The sequence below is a fragment of the Eubalaena glacialis genome, chromosome 13 (genome assembly GCF_028564815.1).
Source record: "Eubalaena glacialis isolate mEubGla1 chromosome 13, mEubGla1.1.hap2.+ XY, whole genome shotgun sequence".
Lineage (NCBI taxonomy): Eukaryota > Metazoa > Chordata > Mammalia > Artiodactyla > Balaenidae > Eubalaena > Eubalaena glacialis.
Genome location: NC_083728.1, coordinates 25,647,835 through 25,660,148, shown reverse-complemented (window position 1 = coordinate 25,660,148; position 12,314 = coordinate 25,647,835).

Below are 12,314 nucleotides of genomic sequence, written 5' to 3'. Positions count from 1 at the left end.
AGTTTCCTTACTGACTTTTCCTCCTCTGCAGCACCTTAAATGTTAGAGTACTCCATACTTCGTTTTCCACCCTCTTTTGTTTTTCAGTACATGCTCCCTGGATGACCTAATCAATGGCTTCACACTCTTCACTCATGTCTCTGAAATCTCCACCCTCTAATTCATTTATTCCCTCTAATCAGGGGAAGAATATATTCAGCTATCTATGTCCACAAGGACCTCAGCCTTAACATGCCCTAAACCAAGCTCCTTATCTCTCCTTTTCTGTCTAGCCCCAGTCTATGTTTTTGTTCATGAATCCCCCAACTTGGGAAGTGATACCATCATTGTGCTCATGTCAGCAATTATACATTGCAGAAGAAAAGACTAAAGAACTTGAAGATATAGCAGTAGAAACAATCCAAAATGAAGCACATAGAGGAAAAAGACTTACAAATGAAAAAGAGTATCAGTGGGACAACTTCAGGTGACTTAATATATGTATAAATGGAGTCCCCAAAGGAGAAGAGAGGGTACAGAAAAAATATTTGAAGATATAATGACTGAAAATTTTTCAAATATGATGAGAACTATAAAACCATAGATCCAAGAAGTTTAACAAATCTTTAACACAAGAAGCATGAAGAAGACTATATCAAGGCACATCATAATCAAATTTCTTAAAGCTTAGATAAAGAGAAAGTCTTAATCCCTATTCTTCATCCCTGCTGCCTTAGGTTTGGTCCTCTTATGTCTTAGCTGGATATTTACAGTAGGCTCCAACTAATCTCCTTACCTCTGATTTACTTCCCCACCAGTCGTCTCCTTTTCAGCACTATCAGAGAAGGGAGTTCTTGACTACTCACTGAATAGAATCCAAATCTCTTAGCATGGCATATCCAGACCTTTCCCCTCTCTCCAACCTCAATACCTCCCTTCACCCACAACTACTTGCATCCTCTAGCCACGTGGAACTATTTGTGGAAAGAGCTGTCCTCTCTCTGGCCTCTGTGCCTTACATGTACTGTTGCCTTAGCCCTTCCTTTACTTGATTTATTAATCTGTGGTTCCACTAATCTCTAAGCTTTTGGAAGGCAGGGACTATCTTTCTTCTCTTCAGTGCCTGTTACATAGCTCAATACATATTTTCAAGTGAGTGAAATTTTCATTTAAAATTATTTTTATTTATTAACAGCCCAACAGTCTGGGAAATCTATTGTCATACACCTATACATTGAGATCGAAGAGAAACTGTCTTTATTTTCACAAGCCAGAAAAATTTCTTCTCAATACAAGGTATTGCTGGCTGTTAATACATTTGTCTTTGGCTTCATTTAATTTTTAGCTTACTGAGATTCATGAAAAATTTCAATTGATGATTGTGCTTAAATAAGCTATTAAAATGGTATCATTTATCATCAGTAATACTCACTAAAATGCCTGAGAATGGCTGTGTTTTCTGCATGTCTTAGATATGTGGCAGTTTCTTTTATGAATGAGCATTCAACATGTTCCATTTCCACAAAAAAAGATGGGAGCTCTTTTGATAACTGCCAGAAAAGAAAATCACTGAGAGTGTATATTCATTCCTGCAAACAATTAGGGATAGTTTTTACACATATTCAGAGACTGTCTGCATAGGTATTACAGCCTCCATGCAGAAACTAGTGGCCCATTCACTGCTACTGGGCTTGTAGAACATGCCCAGGTGGATGGAGAAGGCATAGACTAGGGCTTTATAAATTAATAAAGTTAATGTTTAAGACCAACTGTATTGAGGTAAGTAGAAATGTGATTTCGTTAAATTGTTTTTAAACTAATTGGATTGAAACTCATAAAAAAGTTCCATTAGTGAGTTCCCCGTCAAGCAGTGAATCTGAAGTAGGATTGGGGAAGTCATATGCCCTTATGAAGACATAGTGTTGTTTTCAAAGGGCAGTCATCGACCCTTGAAAACTACAAACTATCCACCCTGAATCTGATTATGTGGAAGAAGGATTTTGTTCTCTGATGGGAATGTGCTACACATGGAGATCCATTAGTAGTGGGAGAGACTAAGATGTTAACCCCAAATTATAATGTTATTGGCCATGTTAAGGGTACTATAAGAGGACACAATTTTATCAGGAAATGTCTGATAGGCAGTGGAAGATATGTATCTTGAAAGAGATCTCAAATTCTGGAGATATTAATTTGAGTCATCAATTTGTATATGGGAACTGAAGCACTTAGAGTGTGTGAGATCACTCAAAGAGAATGTATGAAGCTGGAAGAAAATAGTGAAGTCATTATTATCACCATCTCAACCATTTATTGAATGATTCTTACTGTATGCTAGGCATAGTGCCAAGTACTTTCTATGCATTATCTCATTTATCCTTCGCAAAAACCCTACACGGTTAGGTGCTCTGGAGTCTTTGGCAATGCTAATATTTAGGAGACTGACAGCTGAGGGTGCTCTATCAAGTGGGTCTGAAAAGGAGCCATCAGAGAAAAAGGAGGAGGTGATGTCATAGAAATCAAGGCAAGATAGTATTTGGGGAAGGGAGAGGTCAGCAGTGCCACATGCTGCAGAGATGCCAAGGAAAATGAGGAGTACAAAGGAGCCACTGGCTTGCCAATTCAGAGGTTGAGGATGACCTGGGAAACATTTTCAAAAGAGTGGTGAGGGAGGGATGAGAGACATATTACAAAGGGTTGAGGAAAGAATGGAATGAGCAGAGGAGAGGCAATTAGGAGGGGAAATTTAGGCTGGAAAGGGAAATAGAGTGGAACTTAAGAGGAGAATGGTAGGGGAAGGGAGAAAAGAACAAATAGAAAAGACAAGACTAAGAGCCTAGCCAAGGTGTACTATTTCCAGAAAGAAGGTAAGTATAGAAGAGAGAGAAAAGATGGAGCACGAAGGTATGATTAAGAGGTCTAGTGTTAGGGTGAGCTTTGAACAGGGAGAGGGTCTCTTAGTGAGATTAAAAGAAAGGAGAAGTAGAAGATATAGAAAGAGCTCAGGGGAGTTTACTACTAGGGGGTTCTGTTTTGTTCTGAAAAGTAGGAGGCAAAATCACCTGCTTCAAATTAGGTGGGCAGGGGTCTTGAAAAAAGTGGGAAAGGTTGTGATATGGGGCATAACTACTCATATTCAAAAAGATGTACTCTAATCTGCTGAAGACTTTAAATCAGAGTTGAAAAATAGGAGAAAGTATATCCTAATAGGCCCTCCTCTTTTATAGAAAACCATGTTCCCAGACTCTCTAGATAGAGCCCTGCCTTGAATTTGGGGCATGGGATTTTCTCTGTGGAGGGGAACTGATAAAGGTGGTATGTAAAAGAGTAAAGGAGGAGGACAAAATGTGGAAAGTGCTCAAGAGCAGGTTATACACGTTTCAGAAATGCAGGGAAGGTAATTAAAATAGCCAAAACCCCTGTGTTTTCCTCAAACCCTGGTTTGAACCTAAATGTGTACTGTGGATAGGATGCACTCTAAATGTGTCCAATGACAAATTTCTTGGAAACTTAACTACCTCTGGAGCTCTGGGAGAGATCTATACCTAACAGTCATCTTTAGAGGGCAGTGGTGATCTATCCAGGGATGTTATTTTAAAATAAAAGCAAAATGTCTAATAACAAGTTAAGTATCTGTAATGAAGAACATCTCCATTTCAAAGTATCACTTGAAATGAAACAGACATTCTATTTGAGTGTTTCTCAGATTGTGGTCTGAAGTACAATTGCATGGGGAGGGTGTTGGTTAGGAGTTGGGAGCAGGAGAGGATAGAAGAGATTAATGTTGTGTTTTCTTGAATCCCACATCAGACCTACTAAATTAGAATCTCTGGAGTGGGGCCTGAAATCTAAATATTTTACAGATGTTCCAGGTAATTTAAAAAATGTTTTATTATGGGAAATTTCAATCCCATACAAAACCATTATTATACTAGATAATTCTTGGTTACACTAAAGATCTGTTTACTTCGATCATTGGGAAATTATGAGCTTACCCCACATTTCCATCCACGGTTCCAAGGCTGTATGTATCTCACTGACATATCATTTCCCCAAATGTTCACAATTATGTTTACATAATGGCAGATAGGTGTTTTAAATCATGAATGGGTGTAGAATTTAAATTTTTTGGATACATATTGAGATGATTATACAGTTTTGAACTATATAAATAAAGTTTCTAATGTAGAAGCATTCCTGTGATAAAAATCCTTCTTGGTAGTGAAATTGAGTTTGATTCCTGTATATTTTATTTGGGATTTTTGCAACTATGTTCATGAATAAGATTGGCCTGCATTTTTTTTTTCTTCTCTTACTGTCCTTGTTGGATTTTAGCTTCAAGTGTATGCTAGTCTCATAAACTAGCACAATTTATCAACATGTTTTAGCAAATTTTTTTTCAGCATTGCTTCTTATACTCCCCTATTTCCTTCTTGGTTCATTTTTATTTTGTTTTGTTGTTTTTTTTTAAACCAAGAGTTGACTAGCTAATTCATTCAGCAAATACTGTTTGCTCATCTCCTATGAAAAGCACAGCTTAATTCTGACAATACTGTGGTAAGTCAGTTAAAGTATCACTGCCATTGCTTTTTTTTTCTTTTTACCTTTTGACCTCCTTCACCCATTTCTCCTACCCCCACCCCCCAACTTTGGCAACCACTAATCTGTTCTCTGTATCTATGAGCTTGTTGTTGTTGTCGTTGTTGTTTTTAAATTCCACATACAAGAGCGATCATAAGGTGTTTGTTTTTCTCTATCTGACTTCTTTCACTTAGCATAATGCCCTTGAGGTCCATCCATTTTGTCACAAATGGCAAGATTTCATTCTTTTTTATGGCTAAATAATATTCGTGTGTGGGTGTGTGTTTGTGTATATCACAATTTCTTTATCCATTCATCCATTGATGGAAACTTGGTTCATTTTTATACTGGTTTTTTTTTTTTTTTTTTTTTAAACGTCTTTATTGAAGTATAATTGCTTTACAATGGTGTGCTAGCTTCTGCTTTACAACAAAGTGAATCAGTTACACATATACATATGTTGCCATATCTCTTCCCTCTTGCATCTCCCTCCCTCCCACCCTCCCTATCCCACCCCTCTAGGTGGTCACAAAGCACCGAGCTGATCTCCCTGTGCTATGCGGCTGCTTCCCACTAGTTATCTATTTTACATTTGGTAGTGTATATATGTCCATGACACTCTCTCACCCTGTCACATCTCACCCCTCCCCCTCCCCATATCCTCAAGTCCATTCTCTAGTAGGTCTGTGTCTTTATTCCCATCTTGCCACTAGGTTCTTCATGACCTCTTTTTTTTTTTTTTCCCTTAGATTCCATATATATGTGTTAGCATACTGTATTTGTTTTTCTCTTTCTGACTTACTTCACTCTGTATGACAGACTCTAACTCCATCCACCTCATTACAAACACCTCCATTTCATTTCTTTTTATGGCTGAGTAATATTCCATTGTATATATGTGCCACATCTTCTTTATCCATTCATCCGATGATGGACACCTAGGTTGCTTCCATGTCCTGGCTATTGTAAACAGAGCTGCAATGAATATTTTGGTACATGACTCTTTCTGAATTATGGTTTTCTCAGGGTATATGCCCAGTAGTGGGATTGCTGGGTCATATGGTAGTTCTATTTTTAGTTTTTTAAGGAACCTCCATACTGTTCTCCATAGTGGCTGTATCAATTTACATTCCCACCAACAGTGCAAGAGTGTTCCCTTTTCTCCACACCCTCTCCAGCATTTATTGTTTCTAGATTTTTTGATGATGGCCATTCTGACCGGTGTGAGATGATACCTCATTGTAGTTTTGATTTGCATTTCTCTAATGATTAATGATGTTGAGCATTCTTTCATGTGTCTGTTGGCAATCTGTATCTCTTCTTTGGAGAAATGTCTATTTAGGTCTTCTGCCCATTTTTGGATTGGGTTGTTTGTTTTTTTGTTATTGAGCTGCATGAGCTGCTTGTAAATCTTGGAGATTAATCCTTTGTCCGTTGCTTCATTTGCAAATATTTTCTCCCACTCTGAGGGTTGTCTTTTGGTCTTGTTTATGGTTTCCTTTGCTGTGCAAAAGCTTTTAAGTTTCATTAGGTCCCATTTGTTTATTTGTGTTTTTATTTCCATTTCTCTAGGACCTGGGTCAAAAAGGATCTTGCTGTGACTTATGTCATACAGTGTTCTGCCTATGTTTTCCTCTAAGAGTTTGATAGTGTCTGGCCTTACACTTAGGTCTTTAATCCATTTTGAGTTTATTTTTGTGTATGGTGTTAGGGAGTGTTCTAATTTCATACTTTTACATGTACCTGTCCAATTTTCCCAGCACCACTTATTGAAGAGGCTGTCTTTTCTCCACTGTATATGCTTGCCTCCTTTATCAAAGATAAGGTGACCATATGTGCGTGGGCTTATCTCTGGGCTTTCTATCCTGTTCCATTGATCTATATTTCTGTTTTTGTGCCAGTACCAAACTGTCTTGATTACTGTAGCTTTGTAATATAGTCTGAAGTCAGGGAGCCTGATTCCTCCAGCTCCATTTTTCGTTCTCAAGATTGCTTTGGCTATTCGGGGTCTTTTGTGTTTCCATACAAATTGTGAAATTTTTTGTTCTAGTTCTGTGAAAAATGCCAGTGGTAGTTTGATAGGGATTGCATTGAATCTGTAGATTGCTTTGGGTAGCAGAGTCATTTTCACAATGTTGATTCTTCCAATCCAAGAACATGGTATATCTCTCCATCTATTTGTATCATCTTTAATTTCTTTCATCAGTGTCCTATAATTTTCTGCATACAGGTCTTTTGTCTCCTTAGGTAGGTTTATTCCTAGGTATTTTATTCTTTTTGTTGCAATGGTAAACGGGAGTGTTTTCTTAATTTCACTTTCAGATTTTTCATCATTAGTATACAGGAATGCAAGAGATTTCTGTGCATTAATTTTGTATCCTGCTACTTTACCAAATTCATTGATTAGCTCTAGTAGTTTTCTGGTAGCATCTTTTGGATTCTCTATGTATAGTATCATGTCATCTGCAAACAGTGACAGCTTTACTTCTTCTTTTCCGATTTGGATTCCTTTTATTTCTTTTTCGTCTCTGATTGCTGTGGCTAACACTTCCAAAACTATGTTGAATAATAGTGGTGAGAGTGGGCAACCTTGTCTTGTTCCTGATCTTAGTGGAAATGGTTTCAGTTTTTCACCATTGAGGACAATGTTGGCTGTGGGTTTGTCATATACGGCCTTTATTATGTTGAGGAAAGTTCCCTCTATGCCTACTTTCTGCAGGACTTTTATCATAAATGGGTGTTGAATTTTGTCGAAAGCTTTCTCTGCATCTATTGAGATGATCATATGGTTTTTCTCCTTCAATTTGTTAATATGATGTATCACGTTGATTGATTTGCGTATATTGAAGAATCCTTGCATTCCTGGAATAAACCCCACTTGATCATGGTGTATGATCCTTTTAATGTGCTGTTGGATTCTGTTTGCTAGTATTTTGTTGAGGATTTTTGCATCTATGTTCATCAGTGATATTGGCCTGTAGTTTTCTTTCTTTGTGACATCTTTGCCTGGTTTTGGTATCAGGGTGATGGTGGCCTCGTAGAATGAGTTGGGGAGTGTTCCTCCCTCTGCAATATTTTGGAAGAGTTTGAGAAGGATAGGTGTTAGCTCTTCTCTAAATGTTTGATAGAATTCGCCTGTGAAGCCATCTGGTCCTGGGCTTTTGTGTGTTGGAAGATTTTTAATCACAGTTTCAATTTCAGTGCTTGTGATTGGTCTGTTCATATTTTCTATTTCTTCCTGGTTCAGTCTCGGCAGGTTGTGCATTTCTAAGAATCTGTCCATTTCTTCCAGGTTGTCCATTTTATTAGCATAGAGTTGCTTGTAGTAATCTCTTATGATCGTTTGTATTTCTGCAGTGTCAGTGGTTACTTCTCCTTTTTCATTTCTAATTCTATTAATTTGAGTCTTCTCCTTTTTTCTCTTGATGAGTCTGGCTAATGGTTTATCAATTTTGTTTATCTTCTCAAAGAACCAGCTTTTAGTTTCATTGATTTTTGCTATTGTTTCCTTCATTTCTTTTTCATTTATTTCTGATCTGATCTTTATGATTTCTTTCCTTCTGCTAGCTTTGGGGTTTTTTTGTTCTTCTTTCTCTAATTGCTTTAGGTGCAAGGTTAGGTTGTTTATTCGAGATGTTTCCTGTTTCTTGAGGTAGGCTTGTATTGCTATTAACTTCCCTCTTAGAACTGCTTTTGCTGCATCCCATAGGTTTTGGATCGTCGTGTCTCCATTGTCATTTGTTTCTAGGTATTTTTTGATTTCCCCTTTGATTTCTTCAGTGATCACTTCGTTATTAAGTAGTGTATTGTGTAGCCTCCATGTGTTTGTATTTTTTACAGATCTTTTCCTGTAATTGATATCTAGTCTCATAGCGTTGTGGTCGGAAAAGATACTTGATACGATTTCAATTTTTTTAAATTTACCAAGGCTTGATTTGTGACCCAAGATATGATCTATCCTGGAGAATGTTCCATGAGCACTTGAGAAAAATGTGTATTCTGTTGTTTTTGGGTGGAATGTCCTATAAATATCAATTAAGTCCATCTTGTTTAATGTATCATTTAAAGCTTGTGTTTCCTTATTTATTTTCATTTTGGATGATCTGTCCATTGGTGAAAGTGGGGTGTTAAAGTCCCCTACTATGATTGTGTTACTGTCGATTTCCCCTTTTATGGCTGTTAGTATTTGCCTTATGTATTGAGGTGCTCCTATGTTGGGTGCATAAATATTTACAATTGTTATACCTTCCTCTTGGATCGATCCCTTGATCATTATATAGTGTCCGTCTTTGTCTCTTGTAATTGTCTTTATTTTAAAGTCTATTTTGTCTGATATGAGAATTGCTACTCCAGCTTTCTTTTGATTTCCATTTGCATGGAATATCTTTTTCCATCCCCTCACTTTCAGTCTGTATGTGTCTCTAGGTCTGAAGTGGGTCTCTTGTAGACAGCATATATGGGTCTTGTTTTTGTATCCATTCAGCCAGTCTGTGTCTTTTGGTGGGAGCATTTAATCCATTTACATTTAAGGTAATTATCGATATGTATGTTCCTATTCCCATTTTCTTAAATGTTTTGGGTTTGTTATTGTAGGTGTTTTCCTTCTCTTGTGTTTCTTGCCTAGGGAAGTTCCTTTAGCATTTGTTGTAAAGCTGGTTTGGTGGTGCTGAACTCTCTCAGCTTTTGCTTGTCTGTAAAGGTTTTAATTTCTCCATCAAATCTGAATGAGATCCTTGCTGGGTAGAGTAATCTTGGTTGTAGGTTTTTCTCCTTCATCACTTTAAGTATATCCTGCCACTCCCTTCTGGCTTGCAGCGTTTCTGCTGAAAGATCAGCTGTTAACCTTATGGGGATGCCCTTGTGTGTTATCTGTTGTTTTTCCCTTGCTGCTTTTAATATGTTTTCTTTATATTTAATTTTTGATAGTTTGATTAATATGTGTCTTGGTGTGTTTCTCCTTGGATTTATCCTGTATGGGACTCTCTGTGCTTCCAGGACTTGATTAACTATTTCCTTTCCCATATTAGGGAAGTTTTCAACTATAATCTCTTCAAATATTTTCTCAGTCCCTTTCTTTTTCTCTTCTACTTCTGGGACCCCTATAATTCGAATGTTGGTGCGTTTAATGTTGTCCCAGAGGTCTCTGAGACTGTCCTCAGTTCTTTTCATTCTTTTTTCTTTATTCTGGTCTGCAGTAGTTATTTCCACCATTTTATCTTCCAGGTCACTTATCCGTTCTTCTGCCTCAGTTATTCTGCTATTGATCCCATCTAGAGTATTTTTAATTTCATTTATTGTGCTTGTCATCGTTTCTTGATTCCTCTTTAGTTCTTCTACGTCCTTGTTAAATGTTTCTTGCATTTTGTCTATTCTATTTCCAAGACTTTGGATCATCCTTACTATCATTATTCTGAATTCTTTTTCAGGTAGACTACCTATTTCCTCTTCATTTGTTAGGTCTGGTGTGTTTTGACCCTGCTCCTTCATCTGCTGTGTGTTTTTCTGTCTTCTCATTTTGCTTATCTTACTGTGTTTGGGGTCTCCTTTTCACAGGCTGCAGGTTCGTAGTTCCCGTTGTTTTTGGTATCTGTCCCCAGTGGCTAAGGTTGGTTCAGTGGGTTGTGTAGGTTTCCTAGTGGAGGGAACTAGTGCCTGTGTTCTGGTGGATGAGGCTGGATGTTGTCTTTCTGGTGGGTTCGTCCACGTCTGGTGGTGTGTTTTGGGGTGTCTGTGGCCTTATTATGATTTTAGGCAGCCTCTCTGTTAATGGATGGGGCTGTGTTCCTCTCTTGCTAGTTGTTTGGCATAGGGTGTCCAGCACTGTAGCTTGCTGGTCGTTGAGTGAAGCTGGGTCTTGATGTTGAGATGGAGATCTGTGAGAGATTTTCGCCGTTTGGTATTACGTGGAGCTGGGAGGTCTCTTGTGGACCAGTGTCCTGAAGTTGGCTCTCCCACCTCAGAGGCACAGCCCTGATGCCTGGCTGGAGCACCAAGAGCCTTTCATCCACACGGCTCAGAATAAAAGGGAGAAAAAATGGAAAGAAAGAAAAAAAGAGGATAAAATAAAATAAAATAAAGCAATTATAATAAAAAATAAGAAAAAAAATTATTAAGAGTAAATTTATTAAGAAAAAAATTTTTTTTAATTTTTAAAAATAGATTTATTAATTTTTTATAGTAAAAATAAGAAAAAAATTATTTAGAAAAAATTTATTAAGAAAAAAAATTTTTTAATTTTTTAAAATAAAAAATATGAAAAAACTTATTAAAAATTTTTTAAAAAATAGAAAATAAGGAAAAAATTATTAAGAAAACATTTATTAGGGAAAAAAAAATTTTTAAGCCAAAAAAAAAAAAAAAAAAAAAAAAAAAAAAAAAAAACGGACGGACCTAACCCTAGGACTAACAGTGAGAGCAAAGCTATACAGACAAAATCTCACCCAGAAGCATATACATCTACACTCACAAAAAAAAGGAAAAGGGGAAAAGTTAATATATCCTGCTCCCAAAGTCCATCTCCTAAATTTGGGATGATTCGTTGTCTATTCAGGTATTCAACAGATGCACGCACATCAAGTTGTTTGTGGAGCTTTAATCCGCTGCTTCTGAGGCTGCTGGGAGAGATTTCCCTTTCTCTTCTTTGTTCGTACAGCTCCCGGGGTTCAGCTTTGGATTTGGACCCGCCTCTGCATGTAGGTCCCCTGAGGGCGTCTGTTCCCCGCCCAGACAGAACGGGGTTAAAGGAGCAGCTGCTTCGGGGGCTCTGGCTCAGTCAGGCCGGGGGGGGAGGGAGCGGTACGGAGGAGGCGGGGCGAGCCTGCGGCGGCAGAAGCCGGCGTGACGTTGCAGCAGCCTGAGGCGCGCCGTGCGCTCTCCCGGGGAAGTTGTCCCCGGATTACGGGAGCCTGGCCGTGGCGGGCTGCACAGGCTCCCGGGAGGGGCGGTGTGGAGAATGACCTGTGCTCGCCCACAGGCTGTTTGGTGGCGGCAGCAGCAGCCTTAGCGTCTCATGCCCGTCTCTGGGGTCCGCGCTGATAGCCGCGGCTCGCGCCCGTCTCTGGAGTTCGTTTAAGTGGCGCTCTGAATCCCCTCTCCTTGCACGCCGCGAAACAAAGAGGCAAGAAAAAGTCTCCTGCCTCTTCGGCAGCTGCAGACTTTTTCTCGTGCACCCTCCCGGCTAGTTGTGGTGCGCTAGACCCTTCAGGCTGTGTTCACGCAGCCAACCCCAGTCCTCTCCCTGGGATCCGACCGAAGCCCGCGCCTCAGCTCCCAGCCCCCGCCCGCCCCGGCGGGCGAGCAGACAAGCCCCTCGGGCTGGTGAGTGCTGCTCGGCGCCGAGCCTCTGTGCGGGAATCTCTCCGTTTTTCCCTCTGCGTCCCTGTTGCTGTGGGATCCGCGCTGATAGCCGCGGCTCGCGCCCGTCTCTGGAGCTCGTTTAGGCGGCGCTCTGAACCCCCTCTCCTTGCGCGCCGCGAAACAAAGAGGCAAGAAAAATTCTCTTGCCTCTTTGGCAGCTGCAGTCTTTTTCCCGGACTCCCTCCCGGCTAGCACCGAAGCCCGAGTCCCAGCTCCCAGGCCCCGCCCGCCCCGGCGGCTGAGCAGACAAGCCTCTTGGGCTGGTGAGTGCTGGTCGGCACCGCTCCTCTGTGCGGGAATCTCCGCTTTGCCCTCCGCACCAATGTGGGTGCGCTCTCCTCCGTGGCTCCGAAGCTTCCCCCCTCTGCTACCCGCAGTCTCTGCCCACGAAGGGGCTT